At 32.2% G+C, this 16,001-nt stretch overlaps 1 protein-coding gene across 2 annotated transcripts in view; it reads right to left on the bottom strand.

The window, feature by feature from the left end:
* The window catches only part of LOC133338861 (insulin-like growth factor 2 mRNA-binding protein 1), a 123,539-nt gene extending 123,439 nt beyond the window's left edge, over window positions 1-100 (bottom strand). For both annotated transcript variants that reach the window (XM_061546981.1, XM_061546982.1), the window contains exon 1: window positions 96-100. The gene's annotated coding sequence lies outside the window, so the exon portion shown is untranslated. The remainder of the gene's footprint in view (window positions 1-95) is intronic.
* Window positions 101-16,001: the final 15,901 nt, after the last annotated feature.

Below are 16,001 nucleotides of genomic sequence, written 5' to 3'. Positions count from 1 at the left end.
CAGAAAAAAATGGGAGAACGAGACGAAATTTTAATATATTTCTTTCCAAAGAGTTCTAAAACGTAGTTTAAAAATGTTTTCAAACCAAAAATTAGCTGTGTTTTTTGTTTATAACTACCAAGTACAAGTTTTTAATTAATACACACCTCATTTTCATTATTTCGGTTTAAGTTTTTTTCTTTGTATCCAAAATTTTGAAAATGGGGTAATATTTTACAATAATCAAGTATTTATAACATTTTATGTGGACTTGTTCCGAAATTTCGAAGTAAGAGTGTATACTCATGTGTATTTATTTAGATTAAAAAAAGACAAGACAATAATTACTCTTCTAATTTATTAATTTTATACGCTTTCAATTCGTAATAAGTCTTATTTTATTGTTATTTAGTATTTTAGATCGAATAGCGAATAAAAACACAACGACAAATAAACAATAGAAATTAAAAAAAAATCGTGTATTACTTTTTTGGAGGAAAGTAGTAATCAGTTTCAAAATATGAATATTGCAATTTTAATGACAATCAATAGTTCCCTTTAGCCACACAAAGATAATTCCTGAAGAACATCAAATTGCAAAAGGGCTACCCTATGTTCCCGATCTTTTATTTTTTTATTTTTATTTTTTTTTTTACTATATTCCATATTATATAAAAACGTCAGTTATGTGTCAGGACATAGACTTTTCTAATAATCTCTCATTTATATACGATGTAGCACAGTCTGCCCCAATCGACTATAGAGCTTTGTTAACATTTAACCAAAAAAACTTGACGATATTTTAATATCTCCAAACTTTCACATAATGCTAATTTTCTCCTATATAACATGCGTATTTATATTGAGCGTCGATATGTAATAACACTTCAGAATTCCCTCTAACCATTCATGCAAAATTTTTGAGAATCGGTTAAGTATTCGCTGAGTTATTTGCGTTTGAAGTCAACGATGTTCCGAATTATACTTACTGTTCGGTGCTGGGCACCTATTACCTGAAAATGAAAAACCACACAAAAATCCATTTTTAAGAACGGCAATTTTTCGTCATGGCTGCTGGTTTGTAAAGAATAGTATAGCATACTTTTAGGCCAAATGCAGTCTGTGTGTCTGTCGTTCGTTTTTTAAATTAATGTGTGTGAATTGTTGTTTTAAGCTCAAATTTAATGTAACACAGCTTACACATACATACACAGTAGCTACTATGAAGAAAAAAATTCTTTCCATTTTTACAAGATCGATTTTTGTGTGTTTTTTCATTTTAAGGTAATAGGCGCCCAGCACCGAACAGTAAGTATAATTCGGAACATCGTTGACTTCAAACGCAAATAACTCAGCGAATACTTAACCGATTTGTATAAAATTTGCACCAATGGTTAGAGGGAATTCTAAAGTGTTATTACATATCGACGCTCAATATAAATACGCATGTTATATAGGAGAAAATTAGCATTATGTGAAAGTTTAAAGATATTAAAATATCGTCAATTTTTTGGTCAAATGTTAACAAAGCTCTATAGTCGATTGGGGCAGACTGTGCTACATCGTATATAAATGAGATAAATTACATATGTGGGCTTACTAAGAAAACTAAACAATTGACACTTTTTTCTTGTTTCATTGGAATTGTTTTCTACTACCTGCAACTTTTTAACAAATTGCTCTATTAACACAACAAAGGTACCATATTAAAGGGCAAATTGTTGTCTTTATTATAGTATCAACAAATTTTATTTTAAAAACTTACTTAAGGTTGTAATTTTTAAATGTATATTCAGAATATTTTTTGACATATAGCAGTCCATATATATAAATTTCTGATCAGATATCGAAATAGCTAGAGTTTTTACCTTTCATATGATACCAATTTGATCACTATACTCCAAGTATATCAAAAGTTATTGAACATTGAAGAAAATCCTAATTTTTTTGTTTTCTCCATCTCCCCAGTCGCTAAATTTACAGGTCGTAAAGGCATATTTTCGAAATTCATTCATATTTTCATAAATATGAACCTCTTTGTGCGAAAAATTCGTTTGGTGGTTGCGTTTCTAAATTGCCGCTTTAACCTAGATTTAAATAATAAATTTGCCGTTTATATCATAAAGCAAAATATATCACCTTCAATATGACACCTTATTTGTGTTAAATTTACAGCCAATGAAAGATAATTCTGAAGAAACCCTTGTCACAGAGTTACTCTATGATGTAACGGGCACGTAATCATTACTAATGGTATACAAATGCTGAATTATTAATTAATTAGTAATTTTTACATTTCAAATTCTCAATATTTCCAAACCAATAATTGAATTAACGGAAAATCATTACCTCAGTGACAGAGTGACATATCGCAAAAAAGAAACATCCCTTAACTTTGTGCAATGTAAACAAAGGATACAACTGTCACTGAAGGACGACAGCCAGCCTCAGAGAGAACACGATAGTGAACCAAAGAGAATCAAATGTCTTATTTGACATTGCAATTACAAACAATTCGACAATTTTTCGGGTTTATTGAAGAGTTTGTTGCCGTTTTTTGCAAGTAATTTATTGCAGCAATCAGACAATAAATCTTTGAAAGCTACAATCGAATCTACTCAAATCTTGTACACATTAAATTGTATACCAAGGAGTCCCATAAAGATGACACCATTTGACGATTTTTCCTATTTAATAAATTTTGTCTTACTTGGGGAGGAACCGGTAAGTTCAATGGAATTACCACACATACGAAAATATATTATTATGGAATATTTTGGATGCTTTCATTCCAGACAATCGAAGATTTTATTTTGTTGGTTGGCACATTTGTGGCCTTTGTTGCTTTCATTCTATGGTGTTGTTTTCCCATACAACCAAAGGTACTCGAATCAATCAAATATTGACTTTTCCCATATATAATGCATCGCTTACTTTCAGGACTCAAATCATCGTCAATTCTCTTGTAAAACCATACATTCAATTGATAATAGTTCACAGCAGATCCACACCAGTTATAGTAAAACATCCTCCTCCAATTCTCTTATATACAATGATTACGTTCTGAGAAATGGCTCCAGTAATGGTGGTGGTGGTGGTGGACAAACCAGTTATCATTGTTGCACCTAAGTACAGCAACAGCAGCCATTGAATAGATCGGGGGTTTTCTAAACGAAAACGCTTAGTAGAATAAGTGCTGTTAACAAAGTTATTAGCATGTAAATGTAGAAAAAGCTGAGCTATAGCTAGCTTCCCGTGGAAATGTGACATTGAAAATAATGACAGAAATCTAGCCAAGTATATAACTCCTTGAATGAATTATACCCTAAAGTATTTATTTTTAAATTTTAATTTTAAAAAGGTTGTCCTAAAAGCATATTCGACTTTATTTTATTCAGATCATTACCCGCTGCAGGGAAAACGCTTCTAAAGCCTCTACAGATCAGATCCCAAAACAAAAAATGACGAAGAAGAAACTGAAGCCCACATGCAATGTAAATATTTCATAAAATGATTTTCAAACCTAAAACACGCTTCTAATAACCAAAACTGAAAATGTCCAATTATTTATGAATGAATTTAGAAAAAATATATTTGTTTCTTATTTGTATGTATGTATTTAGTTTTAAGTAAAAATTATACTGATAATGTGTTTTACAAACTAAGAACAAGCAATTACATATATAATTTATAAAAAAGGACAAAAAAAAATATTACAATATTCATTTGATAGACTGATTCATTGAGATGAAACATTAAAATGCAAGCAGTGACATGTATAAATTAATACATAAAAAAAACAAATGTTAATGAACATCCCCAAACAAATTATAGTTAATGCAAATCAATATTAAATAATTTTTTGGTTATCTCATTCCAATTGATCTCATATTTATTTACAAAGGCTAAATATTATCTAAACAAATATTTAAAAAATAACTAAAATACATATTTTCTTAAATATTATGCTAATCCAAATCCCATAACCATCGATACGAATATAAATCGAATAAATGAATGAATATATATTCAAATATTGAATCAAAAAATCAGTTTTGCGTTTTACCAGAGAAATTCAATAATAAGGGAGGGCGGTGGAATCCTTTGTCTGGACTTGCTGTATAAACAGCTTTAAGATGTAGGGTATACCGATGCGGGTATGGACAATCAGAAAGACAGTAGATTCATTCTATGACAGATCAAAAAAAACGTTCAATACATTTACCACGACTTCTAAAGATGATGTTCATCTCATTACGAGTGATTATATTTCTCGTCATCGTAACATTAGAATAATATTTCATAATTATTAAATATCAGAAACTCATTCTGGAAAGAATATTTCATAATTTGTAATGGAAATCCTTATACAAATCAAAGTCACTGTATATACCACTCCTTATGACTGACGATTCTAACCCTAAAATGTTTAAAAATTTGAAAACACGAAACCTTTTTGACTGTAAGGTTATGGTACTAGATGCTAAAATCGATGTGCCCTTCCATTGTGAAAGAGGTTGTATATAAATTCTAAATCACGACTGCGTGCAGGTTCTAATTTTCCGGCAAGAAATTAGAAACTGTCGTTAATCTATAAAAATCGGCGACAACGAATGCCATTCTGTCCCTTGACTTCAGTAAAAGTCCCGTTGAAACTGTCTCAAAATTCAACATCTTTCAATGGCAATTCAGTACGAAAATAAAAAATAAATAATAACCACAAAACAACAGGAAAGTAATTCAAAATCTTAAAAACTCATACTAATTTTAAAAGAATAAAGTGTTTGAATCCAATGAAATATTCTTTTAATAAAATACTCCAAGTCCGATAATATTAAAAGAACTAATCGCTTCAATCATGTTATAAATTCAAAGTGATTCAACAAAACGAAGCCAACAAAATCGATTAGTCGAATTTCAGCTTATACCATGTTCTGACGAGCATTCGAATTACCTACATGAATTAACCCATTCTTACAACCTATCATAGATGAAAAAAAAAATTGTATATTCTTGCAGGTTCTGAAAAAGAAATGCATATTTCTCAAATTAAATTAAAATTTATTTTAAAATTTTAGTAATATTTTATTTTTTTACATATTTTTTTTAAATAAACGAAATTTAAGCAGACGAGAATTTGCTGCTGTCGGTATTTATGTCGTTACAAAATCGCACCACTAATGTAAAAAAAGAAATTTAGTTGTAATTTTTTGTTTTATTTAAAAAATTTAACATTTTGGTATCAAGATAATTTGATAAAAAATTGTTTAAGAAACATCGACTCAAACCCGAATGCAAGCCGCCTCCGACGTCTTTCAACATCGCCGCATGATTTGTCCGACTTGCCGTCTTGCGGTATCCCTAATCGGCAATTCTGCCATGCCTCATTCTCGATAATACGCTTTCTAAGCGGTGTCCATCATACCTCATTCGTAAATTTCGTTTTTCCACTTTGATTTTCTACTTTATCGGGTATTCTGCCGTTCTACCCATTTGCAGCAGGTGGAACGTTTTTAGTTTTTCTTTCAGTCGCAAACGAAGGCATCACTCACATCACGGGAGAAGTCGCGTCGAAAAACTTTGTAAGATTAAAACATTTTTAAGAGTAAATTATTTAACAAAAAACGTTGAAAAATGTAATTGCAATAAATGAAAACAAAATTATAAATACCAATTGTTTCGAAAGAAGAAGAAAATCGTGCTAGAAGCAAATTTACGGCTGGGAAAAAAAGGCTTGCGTTTTTGTGTTCATTCTTTTTCTTCATTCATTCTCCAAGCCGAAAAAACCTAAACGAAAGAAAAGAACGCAAATCCTCCATACCCGTGGCGAGGAAAATTCAATTCGAAACAGAAAAGCAAGCAATTCGATGTTGCCTGTACGCAAAGTTCATTTCCAAAAATAACAAATTACTCAAAGTTATAAAAATCGAAATCCATGAAATATAAAATAACACAATAAAGCAGAAGAAAATCACGGAAATTTGTTAAAGCGGACAAAATCGGGGTAAATTGTGTCTGTGTGCGTGCGTTTTGTGCTGTATCGTCGTCGCCGTTGCCGTCGCTCTCTTTCTCTGCTGGTTTGGTGTGTGTCTCCCCCTCCAACAACGACAAACGTCGCGCCCAGAAAATGTGAATATAGTCAGTCTCAAATAAAATGTAATAAAACAAAAAGTGGTGTTGACAAGAAAATTGAAAAAATCCAAAATTTATTTGGCAATTTCTGAAAACAAAAATAAATTGCAAAAAAAAAACAAAATTTTGAAAAAAGAATCTCATCGAGAGATAGAAAGATAAAAAAGGATAGTGTTTTTGTGCAAAAAAATGTGTTTGCTGCCGGTAGCGCTGTCGTTTACGTTGCTGCACTCGCAACTGAGCTGCCGACGTCTGCCGAAGGCTTAGTTAGACGACTGCAAATATTTAGCATACACACTACAAGTCATATTGGAGTCTAATATCTTCTTCATTGTCATCATCGCCTTCATCATCATCATCATCGTTGTCGTCATTTTGGATGGCGTTGTGCTCTCCTCTCTTTTTTTTGGTTCATGGCAACACCAACGACCGACATGTTGTTGTAGGAGAGTTGAGATGCTGATGTTTTGTAGCAGACAGACAAGAAGAAGTCAAGTCCCAAAGTCAGTGTAATTTCCGTCTGTTTGGTATTTTTTTCGGTTTGCTTTTGTTGTTGTTTTGTTCATTTGATTTGTTCGAATCGAAAACATTGTCAAACAAGAACACACAAGGAACAAAGAGTACAAAACAAAAAATACAAACTAAAAAAATCAAAATTCCATTTCTTACTACACACAAAAAATTGATCGGAGCTCCTTGTATTTTTCCCCAAACACCAACAACAACAAAAAAAGAACAACGAAAAACTGTTCCCACACACATTATACACAAAGCACGGCAGCAGTAACAACAACAATAACATCATTATTTTGTTGCCGTTGGATTGTTCTTCTTTCCCCTCTCTTTCTCTCTCGCTCAGTCACTGTTCTCAATTTTCGAAGAGTTTTGTTTTGTTTGGTTTCTTTTATATTTTTATCTGTTTGGCGTGTGTGTGTGTTTCGTTTCCTATCAACTTGCTCTCTCTCTCTGTATTTTTTCCATTTCCCTTTACTGCTGTCCCCTTCCTAAACCCATCAACAACAACAAAACCGTGCGAACAGACAAAAGAACTCAAATAAGAACCAACCAACGTTTCATTTCGTTTCTTTTTTTCGGTTTCTGTTTAGTTTTGTGTTATTGCCATCATCACAAACAACAACAATAACTACACCACGACACCAACAATAGCAACAAAAACACATTTAATATATAACTTAATTTTTTTTTGTTGGTTAAATTGGAATATAAATTATGAAAATGCTACAAAATACTAATATCGGCAAGACACACGGAATTCGAATTTTTTCGTTCACCGGAAAGGAATATCAAAACAAATCGATATGAAATGTAAGTTGTGAAAAGTTATAAATATTAACTAAATTTAGAAGCATTTATTTGTATATATGTTTTCGTTAGAATTGTTGAAAAAGAGAAAACTTAAAGAAGGCTTTGGCCGAACATGCTCCACTGTTTTATTCATTATTGAAAACTATTCTAGATTTAAAATTTACAGATGTTGCAGATCTCAATGCCATCTTAAGGAACAGTATATTTGATATAAATAGGAGTATCCACTAAAAAAATTGGCGACAATGCAAAATAAAATTTTATCAACTATTGAATATTCTTATGTAGTCAGTATCTCCTTTGGTTTAATTATTTTTTCTATTGACAAGCATTTGTCTTTTATTGTATAGCCATTATTACTACAACAAACATTCCCAAGAAATGTTTCAGAGTCAGGTACCTAGCTCCTCCACCATATGCATGTTGTTTTTTTACTCAATGGCTGGCCCGTTTATTTAATTCATGTGGAGCTCTGCTCGGTCATAAAGCGTCGTTGTTCATTGACATTGTGTTGTCAACGTCTTTGGGAAACAGGTCAAAGAAATCTTAAATTAAATAATAAATAAGATGTGGGCTGAGGCCGATGAAATGCTAATGACGATTAAACAATGCAACAGTTATCATTTGTATTCCTATACCATTTTTATAGGTTAGGTTTCTGTTTTTTTCTCATTGTTAACTGTAGGACTGCAAAGCTTTTTTGCATTCGCTAAATATTAATAATACCATTTTGCATTTGCATTATGTTTATTGTATTTATCACATTGCATGCTTTGTGAGTCAGCGTTTTTTTCTTCGCTCGTCTGCTGTCAAACTTGTTTCGTTTATTGAACTTACCGGCAACATCATTGTTGCGGGCAATGCCATCTGACGCATGCTTTGAATTTCCAAAGATTTATATTGACAAAGATCAGTTCTCATGCATTTACAAATTGCACACAGTTTTTGTTCTGGCTCTACTCTGTAGCTTTAATGGCTAATTGATGTTGTTGTTGTTGTTTTTCACTGTAAGTGGGAAGCATTTTGTAACAATGCTACAATCGTTGACAATTTCTTAGTATATTTAATGTATTCATAGGAAAGTCTGTGAAATTAACCTAACTTCCGCATTTATTTCCGTATTCAAAGGACATTTTTACAAAATCATTTCATTTTGCATTTTTTAAGTATTGCAAAGTTATGAAGTTTTTTAGGGTTTCTATTAATTATAAAAGTCTTGTAAAAATACAGGGATCTTCATAGTTTTTTCCAATTGACCATAAGAGTGTTTTACAGAACTTTTATATATATAGCATATAGGTATACGTTTTTTTAGAATTGTATAAAGAATTTAAACGATATTTCGTGAGAATAGACGACCAAGATCTTCTGCAGAGCATAGAGAACAACGTGTTTTATAGAGCATCTCTGAACAGAAAGTATTTTAGGGACCTGTATTGTAAATATAATTCCTCCCAATGTCTTCTTTTGTACATAAAATTCATATTGGTATATTCCGCGGGTTATAGAAGACTTTCCCTGAGGTCCCTGTTCCCTGTGGATCATTGAAAACTTTCTTGAACATATATGACATCGAGGTATGTATTGAAATACTTAATGCCTTTATAGAAGATATACAATTTAAGGATTCTTAAGGCATTTCATTAAACCTGCAATCTCAAATCAACTTTTATTCATAGAAGAACATTAAAGGTCTTCATCGATTAAAATATACATTTAAAGTTTTCATTTTGATTATTGAAGACCACTGAAACGCTCATAAGCCCGATATTGATGTCGATGAAAGTAATCTTTAGGTCTGGTATTTTCTAGAGATCCTTTATGGACAAAAGATAAAGTTACGAAGTAATTTTGTTTTTTTTTTTTCTATAGACGTCGTCGTAAAATCCACTATGGTCCATAAAAGGCCTCTGTTGCTCTTCTTATAAATATTTTTTCTTCAATAGCTTGTAAATTTCGAGGCGGATTATTAACATTTCACATTTCCTAATCACTAGCTTTGAACTTGACAATCAGAATTATTCTTTGTTCAATCAGTTGCAAAAAAACGTTCATGAACTTCTAGGGGGAAATTTGCAATTAATCTCACTCATTGACTTTCACAGTTGTTGTTTATTTTGTTGAGCTGTTCTCAATACACCATTATTGCTCTGCTTCTCTCTATCTCTCTCGACAACAAACCCCATGTCCATGTTCCAAAACAAAGAACGAATTAAACAAACACAACCCCCTCAATCAAATGATCGTCGTCGTTGTCGTCGTGGTCTTCATGTTCATGTTTTTATTATTGTTTGTTTTTGTTACTGCTTTCTTTTGACAAAGCTTTCTAAATATTTAAATGTGTGTGTGCATTCTATATTAACACCAACCAAATACAAAGAACAGCAGCACTCGTCTGTTTTTTTTCTTTTATTTGATTATACCTGTGACGTGCGCGTGTTTGTTGCTATTTCTAACCGGGCGAATTAAGAGTGTGTGTGTGTGGGTATTCTTCCTCGCTATATTTACTTTGATTTTTATTCATTTGCATTTATTTTAATTTGATTTTGGGGGGATACATCCAACCATGTTTGGAGTTCATTATTGTTTTACGTTTTATTTTGGGGTAATTTTTGTTTTGGGAAGACTGCTGTTGTGTGATATCCGTTAGAAATAAATGAAAAGAAGAAATTGCGTTGCCGTTGTTGTTGTTCATTTGTATCTGTATCTCTCTCTGGTGGTGCTCAACTTTATTTAGTCAACAGACGAAATGGTTTGATTCTTGTTGAGTGAGTGTGTGTGCGTATGTTTGTGATGTCATGTGTGAGAGAGAGTGTTTGCCGTTGTTGCTTTTCTGTGGGATTCTTGTGTGTTTGATGATATTTATTTGTATTGCTTTCTGTCGCTGCCGCTTTGCTTCTATTTGTTGTTGTTGTTGCTGCTGTTATGCCTGTCGTGGGTCATTGTACCTTATAAACGTCATGCTCTCTTTAAGTTTAAACAAACATAAGTAGCAGCTCTTCTTTTCTTCAAAAAAAAAAAAACATTTCATTATTATGATTTGAATTCTTATTGTTATTATTATTCAGTTTCGTTTTCTTGTATTTTGGTTTAGTTCGTTTTTTTCGTTCGTTACCAAGAGCCTTTTTCCAACTGGAAATAGATTGAAGTAAGAGGAACCGCAACCATTGCTCTAAAATTCTTCAAAAAATTTTCGTGTGTCGTTTTTTTTTTGTTGCTGCTAAGGGCTATCGTACCGCTAGGTGCTTATTATAGTCTACTCGGCTTCTTTTTTTTTATCAAAAAAGCAGCACAATGTTTATTTTTTGTTAAGAACAAAAGGTTAAAAAAGTATTCACAGGAGATTTTTGTGTATATTTAAAACAAGTGGCTGACCGAACGAATATATCTTTGAAAATAATCTATTTATTATAAGTGGTATTTTATTAATACCATTAGATTTCAGAGAGTGGCAGGCCGAAGAGGCCTTCTTCGGAAAAATTCTATTGACCAAAGGTTAAATGATAAACACACCGATTTCCAATTGTTATCAAAATGTTCTAAATCAGGGATCAGCGAAACTGCGTGTCATATGTAATAAATATTCTAAACGTCCTCTGTTGATCAAAGAGGGAATCTTAATTTATTGTATTGACCCTAATATATCTCCTATTGTCTTCTATTGACCATAGATGACATTTTACTGATGTCAGCAGATATATGTAAAGGATTTTAGTAGAAAAGGCCGCAAAATAAACTCTGAATCGTGAAGGGCCTCTGAATGTCTTTGTTTGGCCATAGAGCGGTTTCAAGAGTTGCCAGGAGAATTCTGAAAGCTTGATAAACAGAATTTTGGTAAATTTGGAACTATTTTATAACCATTATAGGCTTCAATAAATCTACTGTTAACTACAAAAGGCTTCTGAAGATATGGTGTTGTCCATAAAATACTTCTAATGTTCTCCTATTGTTTTAGAAGAACTATTGATCATAGAAGAACTACAATATAATATTTTTATTAACCATAGAGACTTTGTAAAGTTCTTTCGATGGGTTCTTTAGTGTCCAATTACAATTTTCAGTGTTTTCTTTGGGCATTAGAAGTAGCCTTTTCAATATTGTGCATGATCTACTGATCTAGTTACCATTAAATTTCTAGGAAAAATACTATTGCCCTCTAAACATCTGCATTATTATATAGTATCTGGTTTTTACTATGCATCCAAAAAAACAATAATAACATAATATTATTAGATATTACTAATAATTTGTTGGGGAGGCAATTTTTTTTTCCCTCTGTTTAAAAATAGTATTGGCGATTACACTGGACCGTGTTAACAATATTGATTGTTGGTTATTTTTCTCTTGTTGTTATTATTCTGGGCTTGAATTAATATTGTATTTACAATCCAGACATTGTTGTGGGAAGAAAGCAAACAAACAAATATTCCTCTTATTTTTTTGTAACAATGATAAAGTAGCCGCCTACCCACCACCTACCTAACCCACTATGGAACTGCGTTGTCAGTTCTATCCAGCCAACCGGCTAGTAGATAATTATCATTGTTATCGTCTCTGTCGTAAAACAAAAATCAGATAGGCGTTTTGTGGTAATGGTTTCGAAAGATGCGCTCTCTCCCTCGGTTATCAACAAACATTCCGACATATTTTTGTAGCAGCTTAACACGTGACGCCTAGGCGCCAGTTACAGAAGATAGTAAAGGGCAGAAGTGCTGGTGATGATGATAATGCAGGTGATGACGTGGGCGTTCAATTTACAAAAATAAAAAAAAATGACGGAAAAAATATGACCATTCCCTCTACACCACCGCACTCACACCCACTTGCTCGGGGATCTATTTTTATTTCACAATTTGTGCAACAAGACGAGCGAGTCGAGTGAACGCCACATTTCTGCTGAATAATTGAATGCGCACCAGTTCGATGCGGATTGTAATGTTTGTTTGTATTGCCTGCCTGCCTCCCTGGATGGATGGCTATTTGTATGTTTGTTTGTCGGCGAGGGAGGAATGAGACTATCTTCTATGACGCTTTGTTTAATTTCTTTGCAGTTGGTTGACTGATTACTTTCATTTGCAAATTTCATTCTTTCTATTCTATTTCCTTCGTTTTTGTTTTGGATTCAAAGTAATTTGCGCACTTGAAAATGCTGCTCGTAATATAAACAATCTGAACATAAAGATATCAATAACAGAATTTTTACACCAAAACAAAGAATATGGAAATATTGTAAAACATTGAATTTGTTGTTGTTTCTGTTGTGGCTGTGGCTGTGAAATTAGCTTGTATTGTAAATATTTAGAAAAGAAATGTGTAAATAAGTCATTTGCAAAGGTCAGTAGTCCAAACAATTCCAGTCCAATTCAATCCATTGATCGATTCGTTTTCATTGAGTATGGAAGTCATATACGGGTTATTCAATATAATGCAAAGGCAAAATTTTAATATAAACGGATATTCCATTTCAGTTTTTGACGTCATACATGTTGTTAACAAATAAAATTAGAAAAATTGGAAGACATATTACACACGACAATGGGTAATGTTCCAACAGACATTGAAATTCTTTAATTTGGTAAACATTTTCCACTTTCAATCAATCGGATTATATATTTTGAGAAATAGAATATTTTTTCTGGAATCTCGTGTTTTATTCCATTGAACAGGTGACAACATTTTTTTCTTTCAAAAATTAGGAATTGTTTTGGTTGGTGTTTGGCAGATATACCAGCGCAGTGTTATTACATCCAAAAAAAATGCACCTGTCCAAAAATTTAAGCCTTAGCAACGGTTAGGTGGAGTCATACGGACATACATTCTACGCACGCAGTCCGACACTGAGCAACACACAAGCACACTTCCAGACTGCGCTACTTCCCATAAAAGTAACATGAAACGACTCTCTGACTAACTGACTGACTGACTGGGTGACTGCATGGCCGATGATGAGGATGATGGGTGTAGTTGAGAGCAGAGTGCAATAAAAAAAGTTTCACTTTAGTCAGCACCTTGTTGGCAGTAACAGCAGTGTGTCGGCAAACATCAGGCATCGCAGACAGACAAATAAACAGCTGGCTAGCCGGTCAGCAACAGAACTCAACAACATCTTTATCATCTGGAATATTGTGCATGCCGAAACGATACAACTTCGGTTTCATTTTCTGTTTTAGTTGCATTTTTTGTAGTCATATCCTCACTACGGGATCACATAGCACGCTTCATTTGTTTGTAATTATTGTGGTCGTAATTAGGAAAGTTTTAATAAAAAAAATTCTATATTTATTCGATCTTGATATTTTATAAAAAAATCTTTTCAATTCAATTAAATATATTCAATATTTTGCAATAAGTTGAAACATGGCACTTGGTTTTTCTGAATCTCGGGGTTTACACATGCTCTCTCATAAGAACTCAGCAGAGTTGCTTAGAAAAGTTGCATATGTAAATCCCCCGGGAAACGAACACGACGATCGTTTTAGAAATTGCTTTTGCAGAAATTGCATTTTTCACTTGTGAATTTCTTTTTATTTTTTTATTTCGATTTTCATTCCTTTTTTTTTCAATAAATGTTTTTTATTTTATTTTAAATTTTTTTTTGATAATTAATTGTCATATTTTATATAATTTTTATATATGGAAACAAAAAATTGTTCTTATTGTTGCTTTTGTCGGCAATGACAATAAAAAACTGAACGAAGAAAAAAAACAATAAAAACGCTAATATTTTCTTGAGTATTTAGGTCAGAATATGACGTATTTTCCTACGACAACAACAGCAGCAGTAGCAAAACTAAAAAATAACAACAACAATACACAGGGTTTTTACTACTTGTCTCCATATGTATAGAGACCTGTATATAATTACATACATTCGTACATAAATACATGTGTGTTGACTTGATCAAAGTACGCGCTCAGCTGTAGCTAAAGCAAGCAAAACTGACGTTGTTGTTGTTGTTGATGAATGATGGGAAGTAGTGTTTATAGGGGCTCCGCTAACCGGAATGCTCCCACCATCGTCATAACTAAAGCGGCTTCATATCATTTTAGGCATATATGTTTGTAAACATATATAAATTTAATAATGTTTCTACTGTTACATTATTAAATTAATGCATTAATATTTATTTTTGTTTTAATTGTTATGATTCAAGATTATATAAAACTCACTACCTGTTTTAATTCAATTTTTGAACATTTTCATATTTAAGTCGATGTTGGTGTAGTCAGAGATGCTATGTGTAGCAAAACGTAAGATGACTATATCTCCCCTCATTTTTACTAGAACTGAAGTAAAAAATGGATTTCGTGGCGAATCCCTACATTTTATTTAAATCAAATAATATGCGAAAAATGGCAAATATTTCTAGATCAACAAAACAGTCAGTTTGTGTCGTTGTCTACAACATTTTTTGTTGTTGTTGTGAGGGCGCGTGACAGCTTTATGTTAAGCGTGTGTGTGTTTTTGCTGCTGTTACCTATTTTTTACCACCTTGGCGTGATTAATATTTGTTTTTTTTTTTTCTCTCTAAATTTTCTTTTGGCTTTCTTTCGCATTGTTTTGTTTTTGTCGGTTTTAGCCGAGAGAAAGTGTTTGGCTAAATAAATTTTGTTTCGTATTTACCATTTGTAACTTAATACAAAATAAAAACAAAATACGATAGCTAACATATTTATGTTTTTACAATATTTGTCATATTATGATGATCGTTTGATGTCAAATGGTCATTTAATCAGATATCGATCATTTCAGAATGTCAGCAGAGATGTGTGTTAGGGTCAGTTATTATTTTCAATTAGCAGCATATTTATGAAAATCTTCTAATGACAGCATATCTGCAGTAGGATTTGCGTAAAGTCTTTACTGTGTTTCATAAATTAAAATCGCTCCCTCGGAATTGTTTTACTTTGGTAAACTTATTCTTTTGAGAGCGTTGTCCGCGGAATAAATGAAATGCCTGAAACCCCGATATTAAAATTGCTTAAAATAAATAAATTTACATTATTAATTTTTTTTTCGGATTGTCTGACTTTGCTACTACCTAATGTTGGGGTATTTCGTTGTTGCCATGCACAAAATTTGCTGTCTCTTCATAGCTTGCAATTGCTTTACTTGCATGGGGAATAATGTTAATGACTAAGGCTGGTTGTAGCAGAGAAACATTAGTCATAGAAGTTGCTAACCCAAAACTGTGTGAATTGATGATTGGTTCACACTATTCGAAGGACATTCCTGTCAAATGTCTTACAGCAAGATTTTATTGTGGCCAGGGCTAGTCAGGTCCTAATTTAAAGCAATTAGAATTGTTTTTTGATATACGTCAACAGGAAGAGAATTTATGTTAGTATTTTTTTTTTTAATTCCGACAATTTTAGGAATTTTTGCTTCAGAATTTTAAATTTTTTTTTCAGATTTTTTTTTATTTAATTCCGAGAATTTTAGGCATTTTTGCTTCAGAATTTTATAAAATTACCTAATAAATTGTATACACATAATGATATTATAAAATAATCATACTAAACACACATTTTCCCCTTGTTTTTCTTTGCAGATTTTCCAGTTT

Source organism: Musca vetustissima, unplaced genomic scaffold, assembly GCF_032173495.1.
Source record: "Musca vetustissima isolate MV318-11 ecotype Yass unplaced genomic scaffold, APGP_CSIRO_Mvet_v1 utg704, whole genome shotgun sequence".
Taxonomy (NCBI): domain Eukaryota; kingdom Metazoa; phylum Arthropoda; class Insecta; order Diptera; family Muscidae; genus Musca; species Musca vetustissima.
This window is presented reverse-complemented; position numbering and strand designations above follow the sequence as displayed.